Below are 16,154 nucleotides of genomic sequence, written 5' to 3' on the forward strand. Positions count from 1 at the left end.
AAATTATGGAAAAAAACAATTACTGAGAACAATATTTTAACCGTGTGTTTAATGGCTGAACACGCAAAAAATATTAAATGATTGGTGAATGCTAAAAGATTTACTGCGATCTATTATCGTCTCATAAAGGCTGTAATACCGTGTTTTCTGCACAATTCTTTCATATTAAACTCGTTATCTTTCATAATCAACATTTCTTTCGATATTTGTTCATCCTTTTTGGTATATAAAAACAATCGTATTAAATGTATAAAATCTTAATTGGGAGTATTAGTGCATCTTTAAGTGTCAAGAATATATTTTGTGTGACAATATAGAAAATGTTACGCAATATCCCTAAAGAAATATATTAGCCTTTCTTGTTGTTGTTTTCTCTACGGAATATCCAGCTGGAGATTATAAGACAGCTTAACGGTAATGCTAATAAATTAGGATCTTCCAGATGTCTTAACGGACGAAGAATATTGACAGTGAGCCGAAATAAATGTCGGATTATATTCACTTTTCCCCTGAACATTTCAGTAATTATTTAGAATGAGGGCACTCAGAAGTACGAATTTATGGGGATAAAGTGTCTTTGTATTGCGTATCTTATAGATAAATGTATTGCTAATTCATAACAAATGTAGACGGCAAAATATACTTTAAAGTCAATATCTTCACTGACTATAGCACGTATTGTAAAAGTTATTGTATTGCCATTCATTCGCACATATTTCCTATCAGACATACAGTCAAAACTCGCAATGTCTAAGTCATTGAAACCTCTGGAAATACTTCGAGATAACGAAAATCCGACTTAACCGAAATACAATAAATGTCTAACTTAACATTACACATTTGAAAAAAAAGTTCGACATAACAAGAACATCGAGATAACAGAGTTCGACATAGCGAGCTTCACCTGTATTATCATGTTGATATAATTTTCTCAACCCATTTATCTCTCACACACAAATACACTTGGGTACACATCAAGATATGCCTTGCAATTAGTAAACGGTTCGATGTTCATGACTTGTTGCAAAATATCGGGCATTTATTCATGACCAATTTTGTCCAATATCTTGACCATCTCAGGTGGGTTTTTTTCTGTTCAGCTGATACTTTTAGAAACGATTAAAACCATGGGTGGTATTCAATATTATGTCTAAATTGGATCTAAGAACAGTGTAGCTAATCGGATTGCGTGATATATATGTAATGTACAGTGAATGATATATGACCATATACTATGACTAAAGTTGTTTATTTAATACCACTCTTTATCACAGAGTATTTAATTTAAGGTAAGCTTAAAATAATTAATTTATATTTTATCAAATTCATCTTACATTTGACGGCGTGTTTTCAATATATCGAAACTAATTAGCATCTTAAGTACCGATTTATTTGAATACGTTTTATTAATTAAGTATGGTCTACGTTTAGTCATTTTCTTGTTTTTCAGACATGAAACAAATTAATCAAAACACTGTTTATTGTGGAAGATATATTGTACCAAGACAAAATATAGCAATATGTCAAAATGATTAGACAGGGTCTCAACATTTCCAGAGAAGTTTCCGTGGTATATTGATTGCGTGTCAGAAATGACAAAGAACATCATAATAACTTGATTATGTCACTTGGCTGACATACATACGGGCTTGAATTACCAAAGGTTACTGCCCTGATGTTAGGCGATGATTATTATAATACAGACAATTCGCTTTGTCGAACTCGTTGAGAAATACTTCGAGATAACGAGCATTCGATATAACCGAAATACAATGCATGTCTTACTAAACATTACACAATTGAAAGAAGTTCGACATAACCAGAACATCGAGATAATAGAGTTCGACATAGCGAGCTTCGACTGTGTGTTTATGGTCGTTTTTTTGTATTTTTTTGTTAAATAAATGTGAATTATATACGACTTGACAATGGTGTCTGAAAGTCCTGTAGGCGCCATTGTTAGCGTACCAGCCAAGACGTCCCGGGTTCTATTTCCAACCTGGGCGTATGTGATTTGGGATATCTCCGGATTCTCCGATTCACTCTCGCGCAACAGCATGCCAACGAGCATGACTTAGCATAAGTAAAACACAACTTTCTTTACAATTGTTGAAATATAAATCAAGCGTCAACCAACAATGGCATGCTCTCATTTTATACTGCCAAAGCGGAGAACCAATAAACATGCAAATCGTCATATAAACACAACTTAATCGTCTTTTAAACTTGAGATGACAAGACACGTTGTATATCATCACGTTACATATGGGTATTCAAAACGTTTGCATAGAAGACACACTCGTGTTTGTTGGTATTCAATATTCAGCTTAAATTAATCTTATGGTCATACATTGTTGACCTCATTTACTCTGATTGGTCAGTTATAAATAACAAGTGATCCGATTAGCTACATCATTCAATTAAGACCTATATTGAATACCAGCCAATATTGATAAACCACGGCACATTTAAACAACATAAACAAACGAATGTGATTTAAAATGCAAACTAATGTCATCCGTGACACATTTGTTTCCGTATCTACTCTAACGGAATAGATTTTCTTCAGGAAATGAAAATAACACGTTAAAAAGCAATAACTCTCCCCCTCCCTCCCCAGTACATTTTAGCAGGATTTTAATTTGGTAATGTTCCATAATCTAATCTAAGGCATTTAAATGATTCCTTTACGAAGATAATTTTATTTCTGTGATGGTTCAGAATTGGATTCTGAAATCTTAAATTGTATCTGCTCTTTCAATAATTAAGGAAAAATACGAATTCAAATTTCTGCTTCTTTTGCAATTTTTCAAAGTTGGCAAATATTCGTTAATGTTTTTTTTGCGCAGCTAATGATAACAAAGTACAAAATTAAGAGAAACATAACGACATATTCCCCAAATAAATGACCCAATTCCATTAATGAAGTATTCAACGATACAATCATAATACATATAATCCCGTTGGTTCGAAATCGCTTGGCTCGAATTCATTGTTAGCTCGATATATTTGCGACAGTCCGTGTGAGTTCAAGTCAACGAGGCTCGACTGGATGTCAATGACATTTGCATTGTCGCCTTTTCTGAATTTTGTTTTGGTTAAATTTTGTTATCAATAGCTAAACCATCTATTTTGTGTCTGTACAATCCTTATTTTTATAAGTGATATGCATCATATTATGCAAACTTTCTAATAACTGGGCCAGCCACTGTTCCGTTTCTCTTCATTAAAATTAATAACGATCTACTGCTGTTTTACTGAAATGTATTGGAAAACTTGAGAAATACTATCTTCTCACTGGACAAAATATAATGGTGACCACTAAGTGATGTAAGTGGTCGTTATCTTACACAAACATGATCATTAACCAGGTTTCGCCTTTGGATGATCAATCTGGACATCGTGTATCAAATTGTTGCAAATATATGGGTGATCTTTGAAATTCCAGTCAATTTGATGCAAAGCTAGTGTCCATCTTAAATAAGCTGTCTTTAATTAGATGTAGGTAGAATCATTCAGAGAAACAGAGCATTCGTTTAAAATTATTTATCTCTGCCTATGCCACAAGCAATATCTCAGGAAAGATAAATGTTGCGTATTTGAGAGAGCTCTCAGAAAGTTATAATCTAAATTCGTACCAAAATGTTCTGAATGTAATAATACTAATAAATCTATGTTTATAGCAGTGAAACTTTTTGTGAAATTATATTATTGCTATATGAGTAATATGACATTTATTGAGCTGAAGGGTAGCAGCTGTTCTTTGCATAAGTCGTATTCATTCCTCAAACACGTCGAACCCCGTTGGCTCGAACTCCCATGGACCGGTGAAAACACCTCGAGCCTGGCTATAATGCTTACATTCAGTATTAAGAAATCTGTCCATTACATCAATTTCGAGCCAACGAGAATTTCGAGCCAAGCGAGTTCGAGCCAACGGGGTTTGACTGTATTGAGACCATAAAGTAGTATTGTCATGACTAAATATGTAATTTATTATACATTCAGGTGAACTTCCCACGAAATAAGTATATGGTTAAACGCGTTATACTGTGCTTCGAACAAATAAGGAATTACAATGAGTGCATTACGTATTAATCAACCGATGCAAAAGCATTTGTATTGTCAATGATATTCGAACCATGCTGACAGATGATATCAATTGGTTTCTATTTGTCTTGTTCGTCTGTTGGACTGGGTGTTAATTATGTATAGTGCCATGCAAATAAGACAGTCATGCGTTCAATTATTTCAATATATCACGCCTCCAACATAAATGACGCAACGTCATTGGTCCCGGATTGGTCACGTGGTGACACCATATATGTCCATATCGGGTCACCAAATTTATATCGTACCAAAATGACGTATATTTTTCTATTCCGATGAATAAATGGAACATTTAAACATGTAAACAGGTTGTCGACGTGATATATAAGTAACGGGGTTAGTAGGTCACCCGATATGGGATATACGAGGCGCAGGAAACCATATTCAGGTTCGAGCTTCACTCTCACCCGATATGGTTTCCTTTGCCCCGTATATCCCATATCGGATCACTTACTAACCCCGTAACTAATAATATCACCCGCAAGGGAGATTTGAACACAGGATTATATGACCATAATTTAATAATTATTGTAAATCTTATTTTGGAGTAAGAGTGCATCTTTAAAATTGTTTATGTTGTTGTTTTATTATTTCAAATAAACTTTGACATAATTAAGCTCAAAGATATTCATCAAAGCATTGGCCAATGAGTTACATTTATCAAAAAAGGTATAATTATGACCATACGACAAAATGATCAGACGTCCTCCCAAGATATCCGCAGGAAATCCCGAGATCTAATGATTGCGTAATGATTGCGTGTCGCTTTCGCCCTGTCCGTAATGACATACCACTCATATATACTTAATCATGTCTTCATGCTCGAAGGCAATCAAAGGTTATCGCCCCAATGGTACAAGTTTATTGTAACTATAGTTTCCCTGTCAGTGATGTATGTGTTGTGTTTAACAAGGGTAAAATATCTAATTCTAAATTATTGCGTGTGCTAGTACAGTCGAACCTCGTTAGCTCGAACTCCCAGGGACAGGCAAACAACATTGGGCGCCAAACAATTCGAGCCAAGGCCTAAATAAAAATACATTTGATTCGGGTTACCCGACCCTACCTACGGAATAGGCGCCGACCCCAACAAAAAAAAAAATGAAAAACTAAAAAAAAACTAAAAAAAAAAAAAATCTTTTTTTTTTAATTGCTTTCAATATGTAGTTTAAAACCCTAAATGCTTATACAGAAAATAACTTTAACACCATTCTCCAATGATGAAAATAGCATTCTTATATAAAGCCTAATAAAAAATAAAAAAAAAAGCCTACCTACCCTACCTATTTTTGAAAAGGATGTAACCCTAACCAAACAATTTTTTTAGGCCTAAGCTGGAATGCTTTAAAATTGCTTCAGAATAAAGAATTCGGTTCTTAACATCTAAATCGAGGCAATGAGGAATTCGAAAGTCTAGTTTTAAAGGCTTATTATTTTTAACTTATGTATTTTCAGACTGTTCAACGTTTCCATCGAATTACATTTACTATTTTAAAACGTAAAGTGTCCTCGATGAAACTTTCAAAAAAAATTCTGAAACAAATTCGCTTGAAATTCAATATTTTCGTTGGATAACTCTGTATATTGTTTGCAAGAAGAATGGCATTAGCGTTTATTTCTTGTCAAAGGTCTTTCCTTACCGAAAACAATTGTTGTACTATATCAACATTATCTTCCTTACCGAAAACAATTGTTGTACTATATCAACATTATCTTCCTTACCGAAAACAATTGTTGTACTATATCAACATTATCTTCCTTACCGAAAACGATTATTGTAATATATCAACATTATCTTCCTTACCGAAAACAATTGTTGTACTATATCAACATTATCTTCCTTACCGAAAACAATTGTTGTACTATATCAACATTATCTTCCTTACCGAAAACAATTGTTATAATGTATCAACATTATCTTCCTTACCGAAAACGATTATTGTAATATATCAACATTATCTTCCTTACCGAAAACGATTATTGTAATATATCAACATTATCTTCCTTACCGAAAACAATTGTTGTAATATATCAACATTATCTTCCTTACCGAAAACGATTATTGTAATATATCAACATTATCTTCCTTACCGAAAACAATTGTTGTAATATATCAACATTATCTTCCTTACCGAAAACAATTGTTGTACTATATCAACATTATCTTCCTTACCGAAAACAATTGTTGTACTATATCAACATTATCTTCCTTACCGAAAACAATTGTTGTAATATATCAACATTATCTTCCTTACCGAAAACAATTGTTGTACTATATCAACATTATCTTCCTTACCGAAAACAATTGTTATAATGTATCAACATTATCTTCCTTACCGAAAACGATTATTGTAATATATCAACATTATCTTCCTTACCGAAAACAATTATTGTAATATATCAACATTATCTTCCTTACCGAAAACAATTGTTGTACTATATCAACATTATCTTCCTTACCGAAAACAATTGTTATAATGTATCAACATTATCTTCCTTACCGAAAACAATTGTTGTACTACATTATCAAACGGAACATGGGTTCGTTGAGTTCGTGATTTAAATGAAAATATGGGAATCCTCAACGCTTTGATTTTGCAAATGTTTTGTAAGAATGTTCTTGTTGAATTTATATGGCAGTATTTTCGTTTAGCGCAAGATGAGGTTTATCCTTTACAAAGACTATGACAATAAACACACAAGGAACTATGGTAATAAATACACTGAGACACTAGACATCATTGACGATTGGCTATACAAAATAAGTTAAACGCTCAGACTAATACATTTAAAAGCATATTAACATATTAAACACGCTAACCATAACCCAATGATAAAGCAATTTTGTGGAGGAAAAATACCCCAATGAAGAGTTTGTCTAAGAGTAAAATTATGATGTCCAATTGATTAAACATACTGTTGTAAATATGTATCTGGATTCATCTCAGCTCATGGCCAGATATCTGAATGCATTCCAACGCATGACCAAATAACTGACTGTATTCAAACACATGACAAAATATCTGAATGTATTCCAATGCATGGCCAAACATTTTAATGCATTTCCAGATCATTGCCTAATATCTGATTACTTTTTATCGCATTGTATAATTTTGAGTGCGGGATATCTGAATGCATTCAAGCGTATGGCCAGATATCTGAATGCATTGACGCGCATGGCCAATATGTATTAGTACCGGCGTTTAAACACCTCTGACCTGTAGCGGATCCGTGGTCTAGTTGTAACACACTTTACTGTCAATCCAGGGGTCGCAGGTTCAATTCCCCATCACACCACTAAAAATACTAATCGTCTTCCGGGAGGGACGTTAAATGAGGGTCCCGTGTGACAGTGCTATACACTGGTGCACGTTAAAGAACCAAGATAGCTCTAGCCAGGATAACATTCTGTCTTAGCACCTTGCTTCAAAAACCTTCAATGACGAACAATCTCATCGAAGCTCTCGCCCAATGGGCAAGGCCCGAGTGCGAAAATAAATAAGCTTACACACCCTCTGACGTTGTACGATGTGATCAATTGTACCGGTCATTTTTGTTTATTTAAATAGGTGTATTTTCGGATACTAAGCGATGAATTCATCAAAAAAGTGTTCATTGTGGAAGGTTTTTTGACGTAGACAAATTATTGCAATATACCAAAGTGATTGAACACTGTATCAAAGTATGTTTAGAAATATCCGAGATGTATTGACTTTGTGTCGAATTTGCTCCGTCAGAAATGACAAACAACTTAATATAAACTTGATCATGTCGCTCCTCTCATGGATATTTGGGCTTATATTACCAAAGGTTACTGCCCTGATGCTAGGAGTTGATTATTATAACATTGTCTCTGTCTAAGATCGCCCTTTTGAAAATATCATCCATAAATCTTCAAAGTGTATTCTTCAGTCAAGCTGATAGACAACATGACAAAGAACAGGTCTTCTTGCAAACATGCGAAATCATTTACCGTATAATTCAAACGATACACTGATTTGGAATCAAGTTTGTTATATTCAAAGCTGTTTTACATTAGTAAATATAGCATAAATCAAAATGAAGATTGATACATATAAATGTCCCCGTGGGATTAAAATATTATCAACATGTATAAATGCCATTGTATCGTAAACCACACTCAATTTGAAACTGGAAATTATTCTGCGAAAGATAATATTCAGAAATTACATGTCGACAGGTGCTTGGTTGTCTGTTTGGAATTGGTGTTAAATATTTATGCTGCCGTACTAAAAAGTCTGATTTACATTGACTGTTTGCTACGTTTGTATTAAATTCGTACTATTGTATTTGTTTAAGACTAGTTCATGTTTCCAAAGAATAGATCGAATAAAATATATGAACTATAACAACATTAATATTGAATCAAAAGAAAATTAAAACATATATACATGTATTGTTTTTCCTACCTGTGTACCATTGATAAATAGAAAAACTACCTTTCTTGCCTGAATTTGTTACATTAAAAATCATGAAATTCATCTTCTACACATCTTATATCGAAATTAATTAAGAAATATCTACACACTCTATTTTCCCTTTCGATACCCAAATGTCGACCAGTCTCAATGAACAATTTATGGCTAGAACATCGAAATCTAGCTAACAATTTCCCCACATAAAATGGTAGATTAATGCAAAAATATTTTTCTGAGTTTGACAAGTTTTTTAAATGCTTATATGAGCTCCAAAATGTAGTCCAATACTCATTACATAAACAAACCATTTGTCATGTAAATAAATCGTAAATATCTTCCTAACGTGTGCGCTCTATCAAATATTAAAAGACAAATCGTATATTTCCACGTTTTATTTGGATTTACGGAAGATAGCGTTTGTAAAGGAGACACATTTTGTCGTTAATGTTGATAGATCACGGCGTTATGGGCGACAGAAAGGAGCGAATTTGTCACGAATTACAAGCCAATATCATTCTTCAAACATTTTGTTTTGTAATTTGTCTTAAGGAAGTGAATTTGCTGCGAATTATCGTTCCCGGGGAATGATAATAACTCTTTAAAATAAGTATTTTATTAGTTCCGAGAGTTTGAAAGACAGTTTATTTTAGCAAAAGCATGAATTTCAAAGCATAGTCAAGAGTTAATAGTTATCTAGTGTGTTTGATTACACTTATTTATTTAAAGATGCACTATTGCTCCCAAATCCGATTTACCACAATTAATTCAATTGTTTAAATTTATTAAAAAGGATGAATAAATGTTGAAAACAATGTTTCTTACGAAGGATACCGAGTTTAATCTGAAAGTAAGGTGCAAAAACACGGTATTTCTACCTTATCAAACGATAGTAGATCACAGTAAATATTTTAGCACTCACCAATCATTTATTTTTTCATTTGCGTTTAATTTAATTAAAATGTAAGTAAAACAAGAAAATGTAATTTATAAAGCAACACGACGAAGCCAAATTGTGTTTTAGTTTCCGCAATACCAATTAAAGTTTTTAGATTTTCATTTCAAAACAAATTAAATTCCAAACAGAAAACGAAATTACCCATTTTAAAGGAATCACTGTAGTGTTGTCCCTAAATTCGATTATGGAGTGACAGAGCTTTACTTGCCATTAGCATAATTGAAATCCTGAGCATTTTACGACCAAGGTTTTCCAAATTGACGCTAGCTTTACTGATTAAGTCCTTCAAACTGCTGTCAATGGAATTAGAGTTAACTTTTTAAAGGGACAAGACACAAGAGAATACCAGTGCAAGAAAAAAAAGTAAAAACGAACTTCACATCGCTTACGAAACATGTATCTTTCGCAGTTTATCCGTATTTTACCGATTCCAAATTAACTGGGGTTGTCTACCACATAAATCCTAGTAAACTTGATAATAGCGTCGTTTTTTGTATCTGTTCTAATCACGTGACTATCACATGCTGAATATAGACGCTATAAACTGGGAAACCGTTATTCGCTATTTTTAACAATGTTATCTCAGCAGACAGCGACAACATATTTCAGTCATGTATCATCGGCCTTGTACTTGTTCATATTGATATCACTATGTTTATTTTGAACAAATACTGTATTCACCGATTGTAGGACCATCTGGCCCCAATTTCTCGAAACTTCTTAAGCCCCTTATAACAGGATTAAGCTAATCGCAGTATTTTTTGTTATTCTATAAAATGTGTTATATTTACTTCTTCCAGTATGTTTAGAAATTATATAGGAATAATCTGTATGATTATCAGAATAAACCATTTTTCTTTTATCAAAATTGAAAATAAGCGACTTAAGCCTGTTAAGCTTAAGAAGTTTCGAGAAATTGGGGCCAGATGTTTAGTCCCTTTAGGTACCTACAAAGCGCACTTTATCATTTAACGGGTAATGAACAAAACAGAGCATATTCATACATGAATATCGAATATCTTCTTTACAATCACATATATAAATCTAAACATGGCGATTGAATAAATAAGTATTACATTATATAATAATATATGAGTGATGTCAGTAACATTTCTATTCTCCATTTCGCCCTATCCTCAAGTTAATTTTCGTTTAATTGACAGTTTCATTTGGATGGTGAGCAATTTGTCAGTCGTGTAGAAATTCTCGCCCGACATATTATCATTCTCTTGTAATTCAGCTTCTATTTTCTACAACCAATTTATCTCCGCACAAACAGAACATTCATTTATCAGAGTCCGCCGCGCGGTGATCAAACGGAACAGCGTTAATTGAATTGTTACATTCAGTGAATTCAATTCTCCTGAACCAGTTATGTCAAAGTCTGGGCCGGTAATGCTTGTACAGTTAATAATAATGTGATAATTCATGAAAATAATTATATAGAATTTACGTTTTTAGTCTTAAAGCTGCACTCTCACAGATTGAACCTTGTGACAACTTTTTTATTGTTTGTCTTCGAACGAGCCATTTTTTGCGAAAATGCATGGACGCAGTTATATAAGACTGCTGACAAAATATTAGATCGCAGATTTTTATATTTAAGTTCAAAAATTGATGTTTTATGCATTTTTCTTAAACTGTTAGTAAAGGTTTAAGCCATAAAGCATTAATTATCTTTTGTCAGAAATCTTTTATCATTGGTTTGCAGATATTAACGCAAAAATTTGCTCTTTCCAAGACAAAAAATAAGAAAGTTGTTCAAACGGTATATCTGTGAGAGTGCAGCTTTAAGCTAGACTTTTGTATTGTGACAGTGTCTCGCCTTCGGTGACAGTCAGTCCGGAATCCACCTAAGCTAATGTTCTAATGAAGCTTTCAGCAATAATGTTAAACACGTCTGGTGACCTCATATATAATTGGTATCAATTTAAGGGTAGTTATTTGATGATTTATTATACATGATAATAAATGACACATAATAAATTATGCATACAGCTATTATAAAAATGTATGTCCATATTAACAGCGAATCACGAGTTTTGAACTTTTTTGTACTTCATTTGATAAAATAGTCTGTCTGTCTTTTGATCGATTGTATATTTGCTCTATTATTTCAACTAATATCGGATGTAACATGACCTCTTTTTGCAGTCACTCGAGGGCAAACATGATATGATTGTAATATTTTTTAAGATATGAAGTTGGTGTATTATTCTTCTGCGCATTAAACTTTCTCGTTTGATACCAAAACAATGTGGGCTTATCAGACATCCTAAATTGACACATTCATGAGTTAGGTACCTTATCATGTACCCGGTAAGGACATCTGTTAGGTTTCGGCTAATGCTTCTAGGCAATTCTCTTTTTTTCCATTGTATGATAATAATGATAAAACTCAATGCCTTTCCGACATAAAAATGTTAAATGTTTTCATAAATACAGTACGAATAAAATATCATGTGTTTCATGTGTATGTAGTTTGACCGGAAACTTTGAAGTTCGATGTTCCATTTACATTGATTAAGACAGAAAACCACTAGTAGAAACCAACATTACTTTATAATTGTGTTTTTTTTCTCTTTTCATATCTGCTGTTGTTGAATCGTTCATCGATATAGGTGAGTACGATTATGTTTGTATATGTTACAAAACCATTGGCTTAATTTTAGAAAATTTGCGAAGCCCTTACATGACCAAAAACGTCGTTTTACGTCATCTAGTGAATTCAATAAGTCATGCATGTTAAAATTCACTTGGATTGATACAAGTGAAAGGTTGGGTACCTGGGGCCGTATTCAATAAACATCTTAGTAACAATTTTTATCGTAGAGAACAAATGCCTTTTTTTCTAATTTGAATTTTATGAAAATGGACAATGTTTATACACCAAAAATATGTAAATAAGCAAGAAAATGGTCTTAACAATATATTCATATGAATAAATCTGATGAAAAATAGCAGGTATTTAAAATAATTGTTGTCAAAAACTACGAAATTTTCATTAAGATGAAAATATTCACTAAGATGAAAATATTCACTAAGATGAAAATATTCACTAAGATGCTTATTGAATACGGCCCCAGGTTGGGTTGAAATTCCCACATGAGAATGGCACCAGTAATCATCCAGTGTCATTGCGTTTATGTTATTAGACTATATAGCTTAACTATATAAATCAGACGTAATGTGCTGACAAGACAAGTCAAGTCAAGTCAAGAATTTATTTTGTAAGTAAGGGCCTCCGGCCAAAAATACATTTCAAAATAGTAAACATCACACGTAATGCTTATAGTTGTCTCATAGTACATTTATATATGAGATGAAAACGTGTATAAAAATAATAATTATTCTTAATCTTTGATACAATGCATAAGGTGAAAAATGTACACTGCTAATTTTCTTATTGACTGTGTTAAAGTCATTTGTGGATAATAGGGCATAAAAAATATTCAGATCATCACCAGATTCATACCAATGTAACAAATATTGATTCGTTATATGTGTAGACACTGTTTTTGTCTACAATTCCTAAGTCTAAAGAGGCTTATATTTCTGATTTGGTAATTATTGACAAATATTAGGACAAGTGTATTATGCTTGTTTGTTATGGCCATACAAACTAGTAGACTCGGTCCCAGTGAAGTCGTGTTTAACTGATCGTTTGTTGTTGTTGTTGAGTTTATAAAGTTCTGCCCGCGCCCCATAATGGCTGCATTATGGCTTGACCCCGTCATATCCCAATTGTGACTTAAACAAAAATTTGAAGCCAAAGGGGTAGTTTTGCTCCCATTGGTTGATGGGATATTCGCCAAAGGAGTAATTTTGTACCCAAAATGCCGCGAAACCGGCGATGAATGACAACTAGAGTGGTCCCACAGCTCTACACTACTGACCGTTCCAATGCGGTAATCCCATTATTTATCGCTATAGCCATAGCTATGTGTATACGTGTGTAGTATGTTTGTGGTGTTTCTATTTTGAAAACGTTTGTATCTCTAGTTCATTGTCGGTTGGGCCTTTCCATGTGCCTCTAAACAGGGTTTATTTTTGAATTTGCGACTACTGGGCTTGACATTGCAGTTTTCATTGTCTTTCGGTAGTGTAAGATTTGGTAATAAACATTTATCGGTTTTAGCGGAGAGTGCTTCTCTGTTTTAGTCATATTATGTTAGAGCGCCTTATATATCGAACGTAACAATTTCCAACAAAGCAAATGTGAAGTGTTTTCGACTGTTAGTAATGTGGTATATGTTCATATTAAGGATTTCACATACTCCACAGAAAACATAAACACACTAATAATGTTTATTCTGGATGATTTATGGAAGCAGAGAGAATTACAGCCATATGTCAAAATGATTAGACATGGTCTCAAGATTTCTAAGGAAGATTCCACGGCATATTGATTGCGTGTCAAATTTGCCCTGTCAGAAATGACATACAACTTCATATGAGCTTGATCGTGTCGCTTTCCTCGTAGAGATAGGGGCTTAAATTATCAGAGGCTATAGACTTCCCGCTGGTAGTTGATTGCTATAATATTTTTGCTGTCTTCCACAATATGAAAACGTATATGTTGTGTGTTCAATGAGTGTGAACATTGTTCCTTTCTTAATTTTGTCCTAGTACAGTACACAGTGTAAGTATACCACATGATAAATTACGTCATATATGCTTCGTCGGAAGGCAATATTTTGCTTAAAATGAAGACTTAAAACAAAGAAAACTTTTCTTTTACTGCACCATTTTAAATGAAACAAAGGAAAGTCTATGCCTCATAAAGAGCCCCGCCTTTGTTTTATTACCGAGGTTTGATAAGATAAACACTTCGAGAAACTTATTTCCAAAATAATGTTTTGACAGGGCTCCGTCAGACGGTCGTATTGTGAAAAGGTTTGTCGAAGTGTTTTATGAAACTAAACTCTCAATCAAACCCTGGTAAAAGACCGAAGGCGGGGCTCCTCAAGAGGCGTAGACTGCGCTAGGTTTCATTTAAAATGGTGAGAGTATAGTGAAGTTATCTTTGTTCAAAGTCTTCATTCGAAACAAAACATTGCCTTCCGACGTAGCATTTATGACGCAATTTATCACGTGGTATACACACACTGGTACACCAGAGAAAGACTAGGTTTCTACTAGGAAAGTCTGTGTATATTCCCCCTTTATTTTATTAAAAGAAACTAAACAAAATCCACTTGTTTGATAAAAACTGCGGCCATGTGACATCAACCTCTGTTTTCTGGTCGTACTCCGACATTTCCCAAGTGGTTACCCCAACATTTCCCTATTGTTAACCCAACATTTCAAAAGTGGTTACCCTAATATTTCCCTATTATTACCCCAACAATTCCCAAGTGGTTACCCCAACATTTCCCTATTGAGAAACCAAACTTAACTTAAAAGCCTAGTTTAAGGAATGTTTGGCATGATAATCCCCTGCTGTGTATCTCCTGCTAATTGAAACGGTGTCACAGTAGGGTGTAATTTCTTGTGTATTCGTTTATTGGCTCAGGGCCATTTAAGGTCCATTTCTATGCAACACCGCTTTCATGAGTGGAAGACCTATAGAGATCATGTTGGAGGCAAATTTACCCAATTTCTTGAGGTGGCAGTTAATTGCAACCACGCCCCCCCCCCAGGTCCGGCGATATACCGGGGACAGCCGTGGAAATGGGCCGTGTTTTTACCTTCCAGGTGGCCCCGCAGTGCCGGGTGAATTCGGTGGTTATGTCCTCGCGCCAAATATAGCGGGGAATGTGCCTTACTTAGGGCATCTTGGGTGCGGGGGCATTTGGCGGGGGGTTACCAACAGTTAGTCCTCGCGCGGCGGGGTGTTTACAATTGACTGGTGCATAATTATATCGATGAATTGTCAATGATGGTACTAAATCATTGTTTCCTAAAATGTCTGTTTGATTGTATTCATAGAATAGGAAAATCAGATGACCGAAACATTATAAGCTAATATCCGAAAGTCAATGCTTTTATTTTTCAAACCAAATAATTCAAAGACCCGAAATCGTTTAAGATTTTAGACTATACTTCGGCTTTTAAATGTAACTGAATCCAAACAGAAATTAAATTAACCGTCTTAAAGGAATCGTTGTACTGCTCTGAAATTGGACTATTGAGATGGAAGGCGTCACTTGCCATTTAGTAAATTGAAATAGTGTGAAAGTTAGGTACAGACATTCACAATACTAATTTAAAATCAGCCTGACTAATAATGTTATTGAAAATGATGCTAATGGAAATTCTTAAAGAAAAAAACAACAACTAATATTTACCACATTTAATACTATTGCTTAAATATTCCAAAAAGGATGACTAAATGTCGAAAACAATGGTTCTTTATGAAAGATACCGAGTTTATTATGAAAGAAATGTGCATGAAACACAGTAGTTCTACCTAATGAGACTATAGTAAATCACAGTAAATCTTTTAGCATTCACCAATCATTTAATATTGTTGCGTTTCAACTATAAAATACACAGTTAAAATGCATTATTTAGTAAGTACTTCAAGTTTTATCAGTCAAAATGTATGTTTGTTATACATGTGTATGCTTTGATTTTGTATAAGAGTGTCACTTTAAATAGAAGTATGCCAAACTGGAAAAGATGCACTGTCGTTCATAAAGTGGTCT

The sequence above is a fragment of the Mya arenaria genome, chromosome 16 (genome assembly GCF_026914265.1).
Source record: "Mya arenaria isolate MELC-2E11 chromosome 16, ASM2691426v1".
Classification (NCBI taxonomy): domain Eukaryota; kingdom Metazoa; phylum Mollusca; class Bivalvia; order Myida; family Myidae; genus Mya; species Mya arenaria.